Raw genomic sequence first — 17,973 nt, forward strand, 5'->3', positions numbered from 1 at the left:
CTTTGAAGGGAACAGGACTGATTGAAACACATTTCTAGCTTTGTGTCATTGTATAAGTTATAGAACTCTTCTGGGCCTCTGTTTCCTCATCAGTAAAACAGAAGTGGTAAGACTTCTCATATACTTTTTTGTTGTGGGGCTTAATGTGTAATAGCAGGAAAAATGCTTAGCATTTGATAAATTATATGAATTTATTATATATGTTACAGGTATTCTTTTTAGGATAAAACACCAGCAATTGAACTATGGGTTGCTAAAGTAATTCAACACATAATATAAATAGCAAGATGAAAATCTTGTAGAGAATAAAAGCACTACAAGATGAATGAAGATTAGGTTACAATAAGTACAGATCTTAACCAAAGGATTTAGATATAATGAACTCATTCAGTAAGTGTCCACTGAGCCCTTCAGTGGGTTTTATTAGATCTGCTAGAACTAACAAATCCACAGCTGCCCACATTTGTAAAACTAATTTCAAACCCTGTGCAAAGGAGATAAAGTATATCACTTTGACAATGTTACTAGAGCAAATAAAGTACATTAGATGTATCCAGTTAAAGCTAGTTGATTAAGAATTTAGGGAATTTCACACATACTTGTACTCTTTTGTTGCATTTTTAACAATGAAATGTGTAAAGGCACAGAAAAAATTAAAATATTTTTTCAAAAAATTAATATAAACAAGATCCTTGTTCACCACCTAGGTATTATCATTTTTTCATGTACGCTTCTCAGTTCGTCTTGTTATTTTTAAAAGAAATAAAACATTACTGATACAGCTAAGACCTTAACATCTTCTTTTCCCATTCCTCTCCTTCCCTTCCAAAGGTGATTACTATGATAAAATTGATGATTCCTTTCGTGCAGGTTTTGCATTTCCAATATAAAATACTAATTTAAAAAAGAGCTACAAAATCATAGGTACAGAATACCATTTTTAATACAAAACATAGAATATATTCTTAAGACATTTTGCATAAATAAGACTCAAGTACATTTTGTTGAAAATTCAGCATAGGTGTCAAGAATTCAGAGCCATTGTCTGTATGTCTCCCCCCAAATATTCCAAACAGAGCAATATGCTGAATGGATTTGGCCATGTTTTCTAAACCAAAACCCAAAACTGTCTCACAAAAGATTTTATTTTATCTTTTGCAAATATCACTATATGAAGTTTTTAGAAGGTGTAAAAATTCGATCACATTCGGCTAAATACAGAACAAATGGCATTTTTATAACAGAATCACATTTTTTTAAAATAGGCTCTTTCAAGAGACTGGAAAATATATGTTCACAGGGTTCGTAACATTATAAGAATTTTACCCTGGTTTCATCTGAGTAAAAATGATAAAACAGTAACAATGAACAACCTCAATCTTCCTACTAACAAATAAAATTTCCCGTTTGAGCCCAGTTGAGAGCTTTATTTCCTCCTTTCAGGAGAGGCCACAGCGTTAAAGCGATGTTTCCTTAAGTGCGCGCGGGTAGGAGGGAGTGGGCTGGTAACTACGCCAGCCGCTCCACAAACAAGGACTGCTGGTAGAAACCTGAGACGCACCCGCTGCCCCGCCGCCCTGCCGCGCAGACAACTCCCCAGAGCACCCTCGACTCAGCGGTCGGCTGCAGCCAATGAAGGGTGGTGTATCCTGCCAAGGCGCCACCCCGCCCAGTTGACTTGCCGCACACCTCTTCACTCTTTTAACCCGACTTATCCCAATTTACTGCCCACCACCCAACAGTCGTAGAATTTATGGTCGCAGAGCACACTTTAGGAAATGCTGCAGGAAGTAATTCACATTCATCCATGTCCAAGTTTTCTTTACTGAAATAATGGTTTAAATCAGAAAGGAACGTCCTCCAGGGAGGCTCCTCTTGGCCGCGCCCGCGGAGGACTGGCACTGATTTCCGTGTCGCCTTTTGGGTGCACACACCTACATGGCAGTTTTGCAGCTAGAAGGGTCTTAACACCTCCCGAGGAGCTCCCGGGACTGCGGGGTGAACTCCCGGGCCAGAGGGATGTGTGACAGTCCCAAGGGGCGGAGGGTCCTTCTCTGGAGCTTTGTAACAGCCAGGACCAGCCCGAGGCAGGCTGGGAGCCCCGTGAGACGGTTTTGGCCACCCCCCCGCACCACTCCTTCCCACCACCCCGCGCGGCTTCTCTCTTCCAGATCTGAAAAGTGTGGCGCCCTTGATAGTAAAGGCCTCTTACAAGCCCTAATAGCCCTTGGCCGGCTCCGTGGTAATTACGTGGGAGATGGACTTGTTGGGAGGCCTTCCTCCTTGTTGTGGCTCAGCTGCTGAGACGCGGGACATAATCAGGGCTCAGAGCCGGTGCACGCTATCAGGAGAAGGGAGGCTCTGTCCCTCATTATGACAGAAAATTGTTCAGCCCAGACCTTTACTGCCCTGCCAAAGGTCTCCCCTCATTCCCTCTCCCTCCTTACCACCCTCACTTCTGAAATGAAAGGGTTAATCCCATTGATGTCACCAGCCCAAAGAGTAGGCCAAGAACTGAAAGTAAAGCACCCTCTGAAATCTTTCTGCCTTCCTCGCCAGCAAAACTCAGCAGTGCCACCTGTCATATACAGTTAAACGGGTCGGCAAAAACCTACAATAAAAAAAAATTCTGTTTGAGGGATTGCCTCTGAAGATCGAGCCAGAGGGAACCAAAACCTCTCATCTAAAACAGAACTTTGGATTGTTATGTCGTCACATTTTTTTTCTGGCCACTGCATTTCATCTCATGAGTATTTCACTTTCCTGGGAATAGAGAAAAGTTTTCTTGTTTGAGTTCCTGGATCAAGACTGCTGGCACATCCTTTCCAACTAAAGAATAGGAAAAGGGCCAATTAAGTAATGGAGCAATGTATTTAACAGCTATCATTCTAAACAGGTAGTAAGTTACAAGACACCATTTGAGACGCCTCCTTAGAGATGGTCTGACTTTTTTGATTTTTTTTTTGCCTGCATAGTTTATATTCTAATTAGTGTACTTTTATGGCAAAATAACATCACTCTAGTGTTCGTGTGGCTCATTCCAGTGTGCAATGTTCTTTAACCATCTTATTTCCTAGAGCGGCACTAGGTTTCAGCAAAATGTTCCTTCAAGCTAAGCGATTTTTTAAACCATATAATGAAAATAATGATGTCTCCCATGCACTGAACCTTCACAATGAGGCTACTATCATCTGTGATCCTGTTGAAGCACAGGTTTATCTGTAATCTGTAGGTGTGATGATCCCAGCTATGCAGATGAGCAAGCTCTCAGAATGCTGAAACTTAAGTCTGCTCCCAGAGATGACACCTTTAGTAAGTGGCGGAACTGAGATCTGAGCCCAAATCCACACCCATCTTCTTTTACCACCATCAATGTCTTGGGTTCGAAGACCTAGGTTCTTTTCCATGGTGCTCTGTAAATATGTCACTGTGAAACCTTCATTGCTCTTTCTGCAAACGGGAACTGTTAGTTCTTGCCCTATCCAACTCACATGTTTCTTTTGAAGGAATATAAACACTCACACACTTAGAGCAATAAACCTTGCCAAAATAAAAATAGGGTATTTAAATCAATGTTCTCACCATTATTATTTGTGCTGATCAAAGGAACTGGAGAAGTAGGTTCAAGGAAATCTCTAAAGCAAGGGTGTCAAACTCATTTTCACTGAGGGCCACATAAGCCTCATGGTTGCCTTGAAAGGGCTGAATGTAATTCTAGGACTGTATAAATGAAACTACTCCTTAACTAGGACCAAGGAGCTCTACATTTGGCTCTAAAGCAATGATGTAATCTTAAAAAATTGACCTCAGGTCTCTACTTAATCTTGCCAGAGAAAATCAGCCTCAAGTCACCTGTGTCTGGCAGTCTGTAGGTCTGCCTCTTTCCAGCAAGGCATCTTATCCATGAGGAAAGAAAGATGTGCATGGTGAGGGCTTCACAAGGGCTCATTAAATGAGCTTTTCAAAGCTAAATAGGAAGCTCTGTCCCAATGAATCTTCTGTTGGACTTTTTGTAATATAACACAGAAAAATGATTTTAGAACTAATTAAGCTTCCAAAGTGTTGAGACCCCAGACTTTTCCAGATCTTTTTTGGGGAGGAGCTGTCCCACTAAGAAAAAGAGAAATATCTATACTAAAAGTCTAAGCAACCACTGATTTTAAGTTACACCATCAATTTAATAACAACTTTTTTGAAATAGAAGAAAATACTACCACATTAAACAAATATGTTCATTGTTAGGGACAGCCAATGTCACAAATTTTTAAAAAATTCTAAAAACGTGTGAATCTTATAATTGAAGAAATATGTATTTATTTAATAAATAGCCTTAAGCCAGCACCAGAAAGACTGTACATTGGGCTGTTGATGATGACTCTTTTGAGCACATAGTTTTTGATAAAAGTTAGGAATGAAGAAGGAAGGTATTTAAGTCTCAATTTTTCCCACTAGAGAATGGAAATTGAACTTGATTTGGGTCTGGGGACAATAAAAGAGGAAATTCTAGAATAACATCAACTTTTTCTACAAACGATTTTAATTAAATCGTATGTGAGATGCATTCAACCATCAAATAGATGTTCACTGTACCATTTACTACACCATATATGCAATAATGCATCCAACGTCCTTGTTGGTCCTTAAGTTATTGACATGATGCATTCTTCTTAAAGGTATAGACATCATGTCAACTCACAAGACAATAGGAGAAAAATGAGAAATAGAGCATAGATATGTAGAAATGGAAAAGTCACATCTCAGAACAGTGAAAAGAACCAGATTCAAGTTCAGTGTACAGAAGTAGGCTTTTACATGGTTCAATTGAATGTTTATTAGCCATGGAACATTGCTCTAAATCGCTATTCATCTCATTGACTGCCCTTTTTCTGCCTTGTAAAAATAACAACATAAGTAGATCTTAGATGTCATTAGGTGAAGAGTTGAGAACATGACAATAATTTCAAAATGTGATACATCTTTAAACTTGTAAGTAAATGGCATAAATCAAGAACACAAAAACACACAAAGGGAAAAGAATTCCACACTGCTTATATCTGACACTTGCCAATAGATACTCACAAAAATTCAGTCTTGTCAGAGTAACAGGTAGACAGTACAAATGTCCATGTGCACACGTGAAAGGCAGCCCAAGGTAAATAACACAGGCTTTCAAATCACATACCATCCCCAAGGAACTCTGCAATCCCAGGCAAAACACCTAAGCTTAGTCAGCTACAATATTCTTTTCTATGACAATACCTTCCTCTCAGGGTTGTAAGGAAATTAGTACTTACAATAATAAAATTAATTAATTGCTGCTATTTATTGAACACTTCATACATGCTAGAGAGTGCTTAGCATTTGATATATTACTTCATTTCATCTTGACCACGAACATGGGATATACTCTATCCCCATTGTACAGTTTAAGAAACTTCCAAGTGCACCCAGCTAGAAATGCTGGGATCAAACTGTTTTGTCTGGTATCAGAGATTGCTCTTAATCACTGTGCTCCAACAATAATTTAAATTTTTTTGTTTTTTTCACCATTGTATCCCAAGTGGCTAGAATAGCACCTGGTACAAAGTAAGCATAAACAGAGTAATAAAATCTGTGGACTGAATGAACAGTTTTATATAACTTAATACACAATCCGATAAGCAATTTGTACAAATTCTTCATTTCCTTTCATTCTCACAATATTCTTGCACTATTGTGTCTAATTTACAGCTAAGGAAATGGAGGCTTAGAAAAGCTAACCAGCTTCCCAGGGCCACACCAGTAAGTGATGGAGCCTGGATTTGAGCCCAGATCTGGCTGCTTCAAAGCCCAGCTTTCCTCTGAGTAAAGGCACTTTCACCATTATGTACCTAAGTGCCTAATACCATGCCTGCCATACAGTAGTCATTCCATAGACACTGTGCTGTCTTCACTCATATACATTTTAATCCACTTAGAGTGGCTGATCTAAACTGGAATCTATGTAATATATTGAAGTTTTATTTGGAAATGCTTGTGAGCACAATGCCATCCAGCATTACCATATCTGATGAAAATGGCATTTGTCTATTTACTCCCTTCAATTTTTTAAACAATTTATGTTTCAGGGTTGTTGTAAGAAGTAAAGGGAATAAAGGCTGTTAAGTGCTTGACACAGCACCTGGAACACAGTGCATACTGAGCAAGTCCTGCCTCTTCCAACTTGTTCCCTTTCAAAACCACCTCAGTCTTGAAATCCATGGTTACTCCAGCAAACAGAAAGGGCCAGTGTGATGATTTTGAGTCTGCTGCTCACACCTGTGTGTAGTAAATTAAACTGACTGTCTTGTTTTCTCCAGATTATCAACAGCAGAAGACTAGCCATATCTGGCTTGCTTCTCTAACATGACTGTGTGACTGTTGGACACAATAACATCCACTTTTCCTTATAACAAAATGGTGTACTTATTTAATCAAAAGGCAGGGCCATGGGGATATTACCTGCTAGGTTGATTTAACTATTGTGTGTTGCCTCTGATTCTCTAGAATGAAAGCATTTCCATCTGCCTTCATGAATCTGCAGGTGAGGTTAGCAAGCTAACCCAGACAGCCAAAAGATCAGTGATATGTACAGCTAGAAAAACAATAGTTGGTTTCAAATTCACATGAAATTTGAGGACTTGATTGCAAGTTAAAAAAGGATTGCAAGTTATAACCCAGCATCACTGGGTTATAAAAGAATTATTTCAGATGTTTAATACAAAGGGTGATAAAATGGAGAAACGGTACTTGAACGACAATAAAAAAATGAAAGAAAATAAAATGATTGCCAGGGGCTGAAGAGAGAGGGGACTAGGGAATTATTGTTTAATGAGTATATACTCTTAGTTTTATAAGAAGAAAAAAGTTACAGAGATGGTTGCACAATATTATGAATGTACTCAATACCATTGAACTGTACACTTAAAATGGTTAAGATGGTGAGTTTAGTGTTATATGTATTTTACCATAATAAAAAACTGAAAAAGGGAAAAAAGATGATATCCTTAAGAAAAAGGATCCTTAAATCAATGTGTCAAAGGTGATATATAATTACTTAGATGATCACAAAAGAGATGGCGTGCTACTCAGGATTCTGAGAACCCATTTTAATTTTTTAGATAAAAAATTCTTATACTTTTTAAAATATTTAAAAAGTAGAGTTGCTGCCCCTCTCAGCTCACATGAAGATAAGATAGTAGAAAAGAAGATAATATAGAGATAATATAGATGGTTTTGCACATCTAGGCTTCTTACTGCAATCTGGAACCCAAATGAATCAGAAAAATGGTAAGAACTTATTCTTCTCAGACACCAAATCTGTTCCCACACACATTGCTAGAAATATCCCAAAATTTTTAGAGTAATTAGGCAGATAACTTCTTTAGCTTTGCATTATGGATTAAGTAATAATTTTGTGATTAAATATCTCAATTGTCCTTCAATTTAAGAATCATTATACCAACTTCTACATCATGTTACAATATATATGTATAGTTTGCGAATGATTTCATCAGGCAAGACTATAAAACTTATTCCTGATAAGGCTGTACCTCAAAAATAGTTTTGAAATTAAAAATTCCAAAATGTTTACCATTGTTATAAATTATAAGTTACACAGCTTAGAACAGCCTAGTTGGAAAGTAATTATTATATTAGTCGTGATAAAATACATTAGTAATGATAAAATATATTTTTCTAGTACCAAATTTGAAGGAGCAGAATATAAATGGTTTTTGAGTGAAAAACCATAGCTGGAAGAATGCAGTGGCCCCATTACCTAAATCTGTCAAAACCTGCCTGTGGATTAGGGGTAAGAATGCAGATTGGTCACCTATGACAATGAGAATACAATTTTATGAGAAAAACTCATCAACATAATTCTAATGAGTTATGGTCTTTGTTATGAGAAATAAGAAATTCTGTGGTCTCACCCTGAGGAACATTAAGAAAACATTACTAAGAGGAAATTGAAAAAGTAATATATGTTAGAGTGATGAGCACAACTTTTTTCTGGTTGAACAGGTAGATAAATATTGCACACAAGTATCAAAATACATTTAATTTTGCTACAACAATAGATATTCCCTTCACAAAAAGCATATTAATCATCTTGGACTTATGAAACTGGGTGGTGATAAACAGATGCATTTTTAAAGACAGGGTTTTTTTCTTAGAGGCTTGTTTTGTTGTTTATACTAATTTAAATTCAGCTTTACAGCCTGAATGCACTCACAGCACTATGTGATGCTAAATGTGTGCTGCATTTTCTTGAGCCATTGCCAAATATTTCCTTCACCAAATCCATTGCTCCAAAGAATTTGCAATATTGGCAATCACTGGTCTCCAATTTAGGTTAGTTTTGCTCTGATTGCTGTAGTTCTTTTTTTTTTTTGCACTTGGGAAGAAATATAAAATAAATAGTTCATAGGCCCAGCACTTAATTTAGGAATGTTTACTACAGCTTCTAAGGACAAAAGTTGAGTTAAACTAAAAGGTGTTCTTATGAGCAATACATTACTTCAGTCTGATTTAGTCACTTAATCTGCCATCAACAGGCAAAGCAGAAATACTTACCCAAATTCTAGACTGGTTTTTGCTGGCATTAGAACTTAAAGTCTTAAGCAAAGCCATATAAAGACTTCCAAAGTTGGTTTTGCTGCAAAATTATGGCATCACCACAGAAAAGTGCAAAAAGATGATAAAAAAAATGTTTCCAGTTCATCTTTAAGAATTTGTCTTTGTTTCTGGTTTTTGCCCTACTGGAAAAATGTAATGAATATCATAATAAAAATGTAAAATCTCTAAAGAAAGTTGGAGATTAAAGTACTAGATCATATTCACAAACATTTTCATTTCCTCCCATTGAAAATAAAATGAGAAGCTACAAATTGAAACCAAGGTTACAATGACTTGAAGGAATTTGACTTCACACTTGAAGTGTGACATGTCACACTTGCCTTTGTCATCAATAGCTACAGATTGAAGTATACATTTCAATTAGGACTCTATAGATGGAAATATTATAATAAAAATTAAAACATTAAAATTATATAAATTGATATAACATTCATAGATGAAGGTGCAACTTTGAGAGCCTGGTAGAACTGAGCCCTTATTAACCATGTAATGAATTCATATGGATCCTTGTGGCGGAATCAAGAAGGCAGAAATTACTACTGTAGTGTGGTCACTGAGAAGACACAATGTTCCAGGGGTGTTCAACCTGCTGCCCATGAGCCACGTGTGGCCCAGGATGGCTATGAATGTGGCCCAACACAAAATGGTATATTTACTTAAGACTTTTTTTTCTTTTGCTCATCAGGTTTTGTTAGTGTTTGTGTATTTAATTTGTGGCCCAAGACAGCTCTTCTTTCAGTGCCACCTAAAGGTGCAAAAAGGTTGGACTACCCTGGGCCCTTTACCATACACTGAAGGGCATCCCCCACTGTGTGCCTGTCATTTTTACTCTCTAGTGGGAACTAGCTTTTTCAATTTATCAGAGTCCCAGTGAATTTACTTCCCACTTACCCCCTATTTACTATCTGACTTCTGAAAGCAGTTTAGTTATCTTCTTTTTTACAATCAAAGTGATTTTAAAGCAAAATTTAGGATCATCAGATATTTCTCAGACTTCCAAAATCTAGGACAGTGCCTGAAATCAAATTTCAATAATATTGATTTAAAAGATTAAAAATCTACCATTTTTCAGGAGAAAATAAGAATCTATTTCAATGAAGGGTGAATTCAGCAAATAGTCACAGGAGATCAACTTAAGTCATTGACAATTGCAAAGAGCAGGCAGGACTCTTGCTAAGGGCAGGGGTTTTAGCTTTGTGTAAAATGCTTCTATCTTGACTGTCCTAACTACTGGAACAACAGACTTTCTTCCTCACTGGTGGGTTACTGGTGCCATATATGGCAAGATTTACAGAATGTTCCTATTAAGCCAAAAGAAAGAATTTTCAAAAATTATATGGTATGGCCCAAAGTAGGTACACAACAGGCCCCCAGAAAGGCTTTGCTGACTGAGTGGGTAGGTGAGTGAGTATGTGAGTGATCAATTTGTGCATGAATCACTGCATGAATAAAACACACTCTTAATTTTGAAGCCACTCAGAATAAGACAGAGAGGTTCTGAAAATTGCCTTTGTCTGGATTTCCAGACAAAGTTGAGTAGGTTTTTATTTATTTGCCAGAATCATCTACAATTATCTCAGTCCTCCACTCCTGCTACATGATGTCCATACTATCTATCCATATAGGGATACTTTTAACATGTGAAAGTATTAATATTTGTGTAAGCAACTAAACTTATAAACTCAAGCCTTTAGTATATGTTAATAAATAGGCAATAAGTTTTCAAGGAGAAGACTTAGGCATGGAACAAGTGGCAAGTTCTCTGTCCATTTCCAAAGGTTTTCTCCAAATTCCATTCTCCTTGCCCAAGGAGAATTGTTTGTAGTGCTGAGAGTCTGCTTATCTGACCTTTTCTGGGAGAACCTACTTTGTATCATGGAGTATTTTTCCCAGTCACAGATGAAGTCATTTAATTCCAATATCATGGTCAAACAAACCATAGACTTAACATTTTACAAAATCGACTCTCCCCTTTTCTGTCTTCCTCATCTCATCTTCTAGTAGAGTAAAATGGAAGCAGAGCAGTAGAGGGAAAACACCATGGGAAAAACAAGAACTCCTAAATAATCCAGAGTTTGACAATATGCTTTTTAGTATAGTAGATCTACTATTCAGATATAATTTTTAAACTTGTGTTGATGGTGGGCAACTGTACTATGTTCAAGAAAAGGATTGATTTCCTGGACACTGTTTCCCACATATCAGTCACTCTAGAATAAGCCATGTAAATATTAATGATGGCTCCTCACTAACTCTCATCTCAGTGTAATATAATCTTGTATAAATTTAATTTGATTTTTTGATTATACACTGAATCAAAACTTTTATTCTGTCAATGTTTCCTAGCACTTGAATGAGAACTGAAATAAAAAAGAAAGTAGAAAATCTTACAATTATAGCCAAATATGTAAGAACAGATATTGATGCACCTTAAAATTAAAAATTATAAAAAAAAGAAACCCTTGCCTCCAGAATGTAGAGTATGCCAGAATCAGCTGTAGTATTATGGAGGTAGAAACTGTTAATAGTTTAGAACATGGCTGCAGCTGCTAACTTCATTTTGCCAAGGCATTTGAGAAAGATTCAGGTCCAGTAAGAAAGAGCATTGTATCAATTGAGTTGACTTTTCCCTGGTAAACCTGTCAGTTCCTGAGAAGTAGAGTTTCTTCCACAATGTCTGCAGCTCATGGACTGCATAACTAGAGTTCAGGTTGTATGCTCCATAAACATCATTCCTTCAAAACACCTTTGGAACTGACATTGCAACCAAAAACTCAGGTTCAGCTGCTTTCTACAATAACAACCAAACTTGTGAGACAAGTGCTTGTGCAAAAGGAAAGGTTTATTCAGGTGCCCTGATCTAGAATAATGATGAAGGTCCATCTCAAGGACCAGCCCCTATCCTGCTAAACACCAGAGGTTCTTATAGGGATAGGAAGTGATAGAGAGTGGAGGGCTTATTTTTTTCTATCCAATTACCTTGCTATCTTTTGGCACACTTCAGTCCTATTCATTCATCTTTCTGGCTTTTGGTGTGCTCAGTATAAGAATCTCCCTCTGCACCATCTTGGCCAAAGTGGAGACTCCCCATGCTCCCTGTCTACCAGTATCAGGGTCAGTGGGGAGGGGTAGGAGGCTACATGACCTGCCATCAGGAAGCCTGGAGATGCCATCGCCCTCAGCCCACCTTTTAGTTGGACACAGCACCTACACATTTTGGGGAGTTGGTTGGAGTTGGCAGGCCACCTGGATCCCTACTTCGACTGATGACTGCCTATGGTAACATCATTCATTCTGTCTTACATCATTAAGATCTAGTAGGATCCTTTAACCCCGCCTCATCATTTGTAACTGGAAAGCAAAGGCATACACATTAGATTTCTTCTTTCTCAACAATTAAACAAATGACAGACTGTTGACAATAGTGAGTTGAGGAGTTTGGAGTAGTCTTGTGTTCAATTAAAGACAAGAGGGGAAATGGAGACCCATAAAAGCACATCTTTATTGTACCTTATAAATATTACTGATGAGAATAATCTGTCTAACATAATTGCCAAATGATTATGCCAAAATTCCTCCCAACTCTTTTCTTATGTGTTGTCACTGTGCTCTCCTGGGGTGGTCCTTCCATGTTAGAATCTTCGGGTTTTCGAAAACTTCAGAAGAACTTTAGCAACTAAGGCATTTGAATAGTATCTATATGTAAGTCAGCTGAAACTTCAACAATCAGTGTTATAAATAGCAGAAACTACCTCTCAGAAATAAACTGAATTCACAGTTTATAGGAAAATGTATGTTCTGCTCGCAATTTTAAACTCTCTACCTCTGGTATCTTGTTAATTTCCCTCCTCTCTTTTCTTCCATGTTCCCTTCTTGCTTTCTTTTCTCCTCTACTTTTCAAGTGTTCTTAGTTAACAAAGTCCTGACAGTATAACCCATGGCATCTCCTTTTTTAGCGTTATTGACCTTAATAAAAGTATTGGCAGTCCTTATCTTTAGCTAATTTCAAAATTGTGGATAGCAATAGCTAGGTAATTCTCACTAATATTCATGAATAAGTCATGTATATTGTTTAATTTATATAAACTACTTAATTATAGACCCAAAATGTTCAAGTTAAATTTAAAAATAAGACAGTACATCACTCTCATACTTGACACCCTCACACATGCAATGGTAAGATAGCCTAGAGGGGTTGGAAGATTAGTAGAGAATTACAAGCTTGAATTTCTTTGTCTAGTAATTTGTGATTATCAAACCCCTTCCCATATAAGTGGGGAAAGCAAACAGAACTAGCATTTGGGCATATAATCATATGCTACTGAAAGTGACATTCTGAAGATCACAACATCTGCAATTCTTCAGTTTTGTCTGTGAGTGTGTTTCTAAAGTTGAAACCAAATAGAGCACCCAGCAAGGATTCTTATTCTAACTGACAGTGAAAAACGCTGAGTAGGTAGGTATTCCAAGGGGTAGCATACCTATCAATATCCATGATATAAGTATGACAATGTAAACCTTATTAAGTTCTTCCTCACAGTTGCTCATTAAGGAAATGGGTGTCATTCACTTCTTTCAGGATGATCTAAGTTAATTTGTCTCATATCCTGGGCTTTTCAACTATGTCACTTTCAGGCACATTGTCATCCCTTACATCCATACCCATGCCAGACAGTGTTAATCATCATGGCACTGTTTCTTCCTGAATCCCAGAACTCCAGAGCTTAAGAAAGTTATAGCCAACTGATTGATGTTGCCTGCAACATTACATCTATTTGTCCTTAGTTGAGTGTCTTCCTCTAATTGAACTCCTTGATCTGCTCATCTTCATGCTTTTACTATTCTCTAATTCAGACACTCTGCTAGAGAACCATCTCAGCATTCACACTTCTTTTGTTCTGCATCTTGAACAGAGCTCCATTCAAGAAGGCACTAGATTGCATATTGCAAAAAATAAATAATTGTATTGTCTTACTTTTCCTGGAATCAACATCAGAACTGCCAAAATACCTCTGTTAATTTAACCTTAAACCTAGGAGAACAATGAGACTAAAATGCATATATTATATAAAGAAGACAAAAATCATCCCTTGGAGAAAGAAAGGAGTGGCTACAGCCAGACCAGGAAGGAAGGTTAGGTGACTGGCTGCTTTCATTCTGGTGAGCTCTCCCACCAGTTTCTTGGCTCTCAAATACTATAAGCACTTTTTTCAAGAATGGACAGAGTGATGTCAGTGTTAACAAAAGCCTCCTGATCAAAAACTGCTGAGGTTACACAAATATTTGGCAAAGAATTATCTCTGCTGATGAATTGAAAGACATGAAGAAGTCATCGATTTACAACATTGGTGCATTCTTTTTCTTAAAGATATGTGCAACAAAATTATTTGTCAATTTGACATCTGTAATCTCATACTCTGTAGCAAACTTTAACAGCATGTTATAGACTATTACAACATATAGCCAATCAGACAACTTGTCTGGAGGCCCTGGACTTCTTTGATGCCACTCTCAACTGCTACTGCTGATAATGATGACACCTACATGTTAACAGTGAATAAATTCAACACAATCTATCTTCCCTCAGTTATAATTCATCCCTACTGAATACCTCAACTAGACTGAGGTTCATAAGGGCATTTTTAAAAATCTTCAATCAAGGATATGTTTTAATTGATTTAGAGAGAGAGAGGAAAGGGGAGGGCGAGAGAAAGAGAGAAGAGAGAGAGAAAGAGAGAGAGAAACATTGATCAGTTGCCTCCCAAATCCACCCCAATTGGGGACTGAACCTATAACCTTTTCTGGTATATGGGACAATGCTCCAACCATCTAAGCTACCTGGCCAGAGCATAAAGGCATTTTAAAAAACAGATTTTAGAGAAAGGAAGAGAGACAGATAGACAGAGACACAGAGAAAGAGAAAAAAACATCAGTTTGTTGCTCCACTTATTTATGCATTCATTGGTTGATTCTGTCTGTGCCCTGACTGCGGATTAAACCTGAAACCTTGGCATATCAGGATGACACTCTAACCAACTGAGAGCTACCTGGCCAGTGCCAGGGGTATTGTAACAATAACCTGGTGACCAAAAGGAGTGATGTGGCCCTGAATCACGAGGGTTTGTTATAATTGCAAGCTAACCTTTATGGTGGCTAAAGTTATGATTGCCACTGTATTAATAATAGTCACATTTATGTGTAAGCCACCCAAATTCTTAGAAAAACAGTGATATGTGTGCTAATGAACACTAGCAGTCATTTTAATTATTTGTTCTAGTTGCTCCTGCAACATTGATTTCTTAACTTCTCCAAGGAAACAGACAGAGGAACATGAACAGCAAGAACAAAATAAGTCCCCTGTCAGAGAGGCTGGAACTCTTTTAGGTCACAAATGATCATTACAATACCAGGATGGGCCTTGGCCTGATTAAAGCATTCATCAGAGATAAATCATTACTGTTAGAGTCAGGACAAAGACATACAGGATCATTGCAAATGATGCCTTAGCTATTTGCTGTGGGATTGATGAGGCAATAACCTCACTCAAAAATTTCTAATGTTGCAACCAAGAAATAAGGTAGGCCGTGCTTTTTGAATTGAAATGGAAGTGAAAGAATCAAGCAAACCCTCTGTCAAGGATTCACTGAGGCATTGCTTCACACTTGGACAACTGCAATAGCATCCTAGTGACTAAGCTCCTTGTGCGTAGTCTCTTGCCCACTTCAATCCATTCTATCCACACTGTTGCATTCACACCTGAAATAGCTCCATTTCAGCACTCCTCTTCACCCCCACAAAAACCATTCATAGAAACCCCTTGGCAGATGAAATTTGACCCTTCCAGGCTGACCTGTCATTGCTCCACTTTCTCTGCCCTCATTTGCATCCATGTCTTTCTCCTCCAGGATAGAAGAATCTTGTTTGGAATGGTTTCCCTGCCTTTCCAAATCCCACCCAGCCTCCAACACACTGCTCTGCCTCCATTTCTTCTATGAATCCTTTCCTACAAATCCCCATCTTTCTTTCTCTGAAATCACTCACCGATTCCCGAAGTTCTTTTGAGTACCCACCACATAGGTGCAGAGATTCTTATCAAATAGAACTTGCCTCTCGTTTGGTGCATAGCATTTCTGTATTGGATTGTTAGAATCTTTCCATGCTATGTGCCTGTCTTATCACCTCATCCTGTATCCCATCACATCTCCTGGTGTACCCCATGGCACATGACAATATGCCTTACATAGAGAATGGCCTGCAAGTACTAGGCTGCTCTGCCAGAGTCCTCAGCATCTTAACAGAGCTATAATCTGTCTTGTGAAGTTAATGCGTTGAGCAGGAGTCACAGCCTAGGGGCTGCATTTGCTCAGTGACATGTCCTTAGCTCTGGGAGCCAGAAACTTAAACTCCAAAAGTTAGACTACAAGTGTTTCAAACACATCCTTTTTGTATCTTTGCCCTCAAGTCAGAATTTTCCTAATATCAAAATTCCATTTTAATTTCCTGATATAGTTGAAATATGTGTAGATGAAAATACTTTCCTGGAATATGAAAAGGCCTTTAATTTAAATCACAGTTTCCACAGGTAAAATTGCCACCTTTTTAAGAATGCCAATATCCTCACACCTTGGCTACCTCAGCTCCTCTCATTTCCTCTTTTTGATCTTTGATATCAGTCTGAGGAAGTGTTTTGAGGAAACCTGTAGAAGTGATGAGAGGAATGGGGACCATCCTTAGTGAAATAAGTACATCTGACAATTTTTAGGCAACACAATGTGCACTCATCTCTACCCTTTGTTGAATGGGATCTAGTTACAATCAGTATGTTGTAAATACAGTGGGGAATACTAGAAAATTCACCAAATGCACTGTCAAGTGTTTGACATGCTGAAATGGCAGTACCAGCTCCCCTGAAGGGCAAACAAAAATGAGAAATGCATAACTTCATAGAGGCTTCCTGACCAGCATGGCCTCTGACCCTGACCCCACAGTGAAGGAAAATTCTCCTTGTTAAAGGGTTCCTTCAGTCATGCCATTCCAGATTCCTCTGGCTCTGACACTAGGGCTTTCCTGCTTTTGTTAAATGATGCTAGGGCTTAAGAAAGAAGAGAGAAGCAGGTGGCGCCATGTTTTAGTAATATCACAGCACAGTGTGTGGATGCAAGTTTGCAGATAAGGGAAAAGGCTGGTGATTTTTTGCATTTTTTAATATATTTTGTTGATTATGCTATTACAGTTGTCCCATTTTCCCCCTTCATTCCCCTCCCCACTGCTCACCCTCTCTCACCTACATCCCCCCCTTTAGTTCATATCCATGTGTCATAATTTCTTTAGCTTCTACATTTCTCATATTATTCTTAACCTCTCCCCATCTATTTTCTACGTACCATCTATGCTGCTTATTCTCCATACCTTTTCCCCCTCTCTCCTCCTCCCACTCCCCTGTTGCTAACCCTCCACGTAATCTCCATTTCTGTGGTTCTGTTCTTGTTCTAGTTGATTGCTTAGTTTGTTTTTGTTTTTGTTTTAGCTGTGGTTGTTCATAATTGTGAGTTTGCTGTCATTTTACTATACATGTTTTTTATCTTGTTTTTCTTAGATAAGTCCCTTTAACATTTCATAAATAAAGGTTTGGTGATGATGAACTCCTTTAACTTGAAGTTATCTGAGAAGCACTTTATCTGCCCTCCATTCTAAATGAAAGCTTTTCTGGATAGAGCAATCTTGGATGTAGGTCCTTGCCTTTCATGACTTCAAATACTTCTTTCCAGCCCCTTCTTTCCTGTAAGGTTTCTTTTGAGAAATCAGCTGACAGTCTGATGGGAACCCCTTTGTAGGTTACTGTCTCCTTATCTCTTGCTGCTTCTAGGATTCTCTCCTTCATTTTTACCTTGGCCAATGAAATTATGTGTCTTGGTGCATTCCTCCTTGGATCCAATTTCTTTGGGACTCTCTGAGCTTCCTGGACTTCCTGGAAGTGTATTTCCTTTGCCAGATTGAGGAAGTTCTCTTTTATTATTTGTTCAAATAACTTTTCCACTTGCTGCTCTTCCTCTTCACCTTCTGGTACCCCTATAGTTCGGATGTTGGAATGTTTCAAGACATCCTGGAGGTTCCTAAGCTCACCTCATTTTTTTGAATTCTTATTTCTCCATTCTTTTCTATTTGGTTGTTTCTTTCTTCCTTCTGGTCCACTCTATTGTTTTGAGTCCCAGTTTCCTTCCCATCACTATTGGTTCCCTATGCATTTTTCTTCACTTCACTTAGTGTGGCCTTCATTTTTTCATCTAATTTGTGACCAAATTCAACCAATTCTAT

This window comes from Phyllostomus discolor, chromosome 10 (genome assembly GCF_004126475.2).
Source record: "Phyllostomus discolor isolate MPI-MPIP mPhyDis1 chromosome 10, mPhyDis1.pri.v3, whole genome shotgun sequence".
Lineage (NCBI taxonomy): Eukaryota > Metazoa > Chordata > Mammalia > Chiroptera > Phyllostomidae > Phyllostomus > Phyllostomus discolor.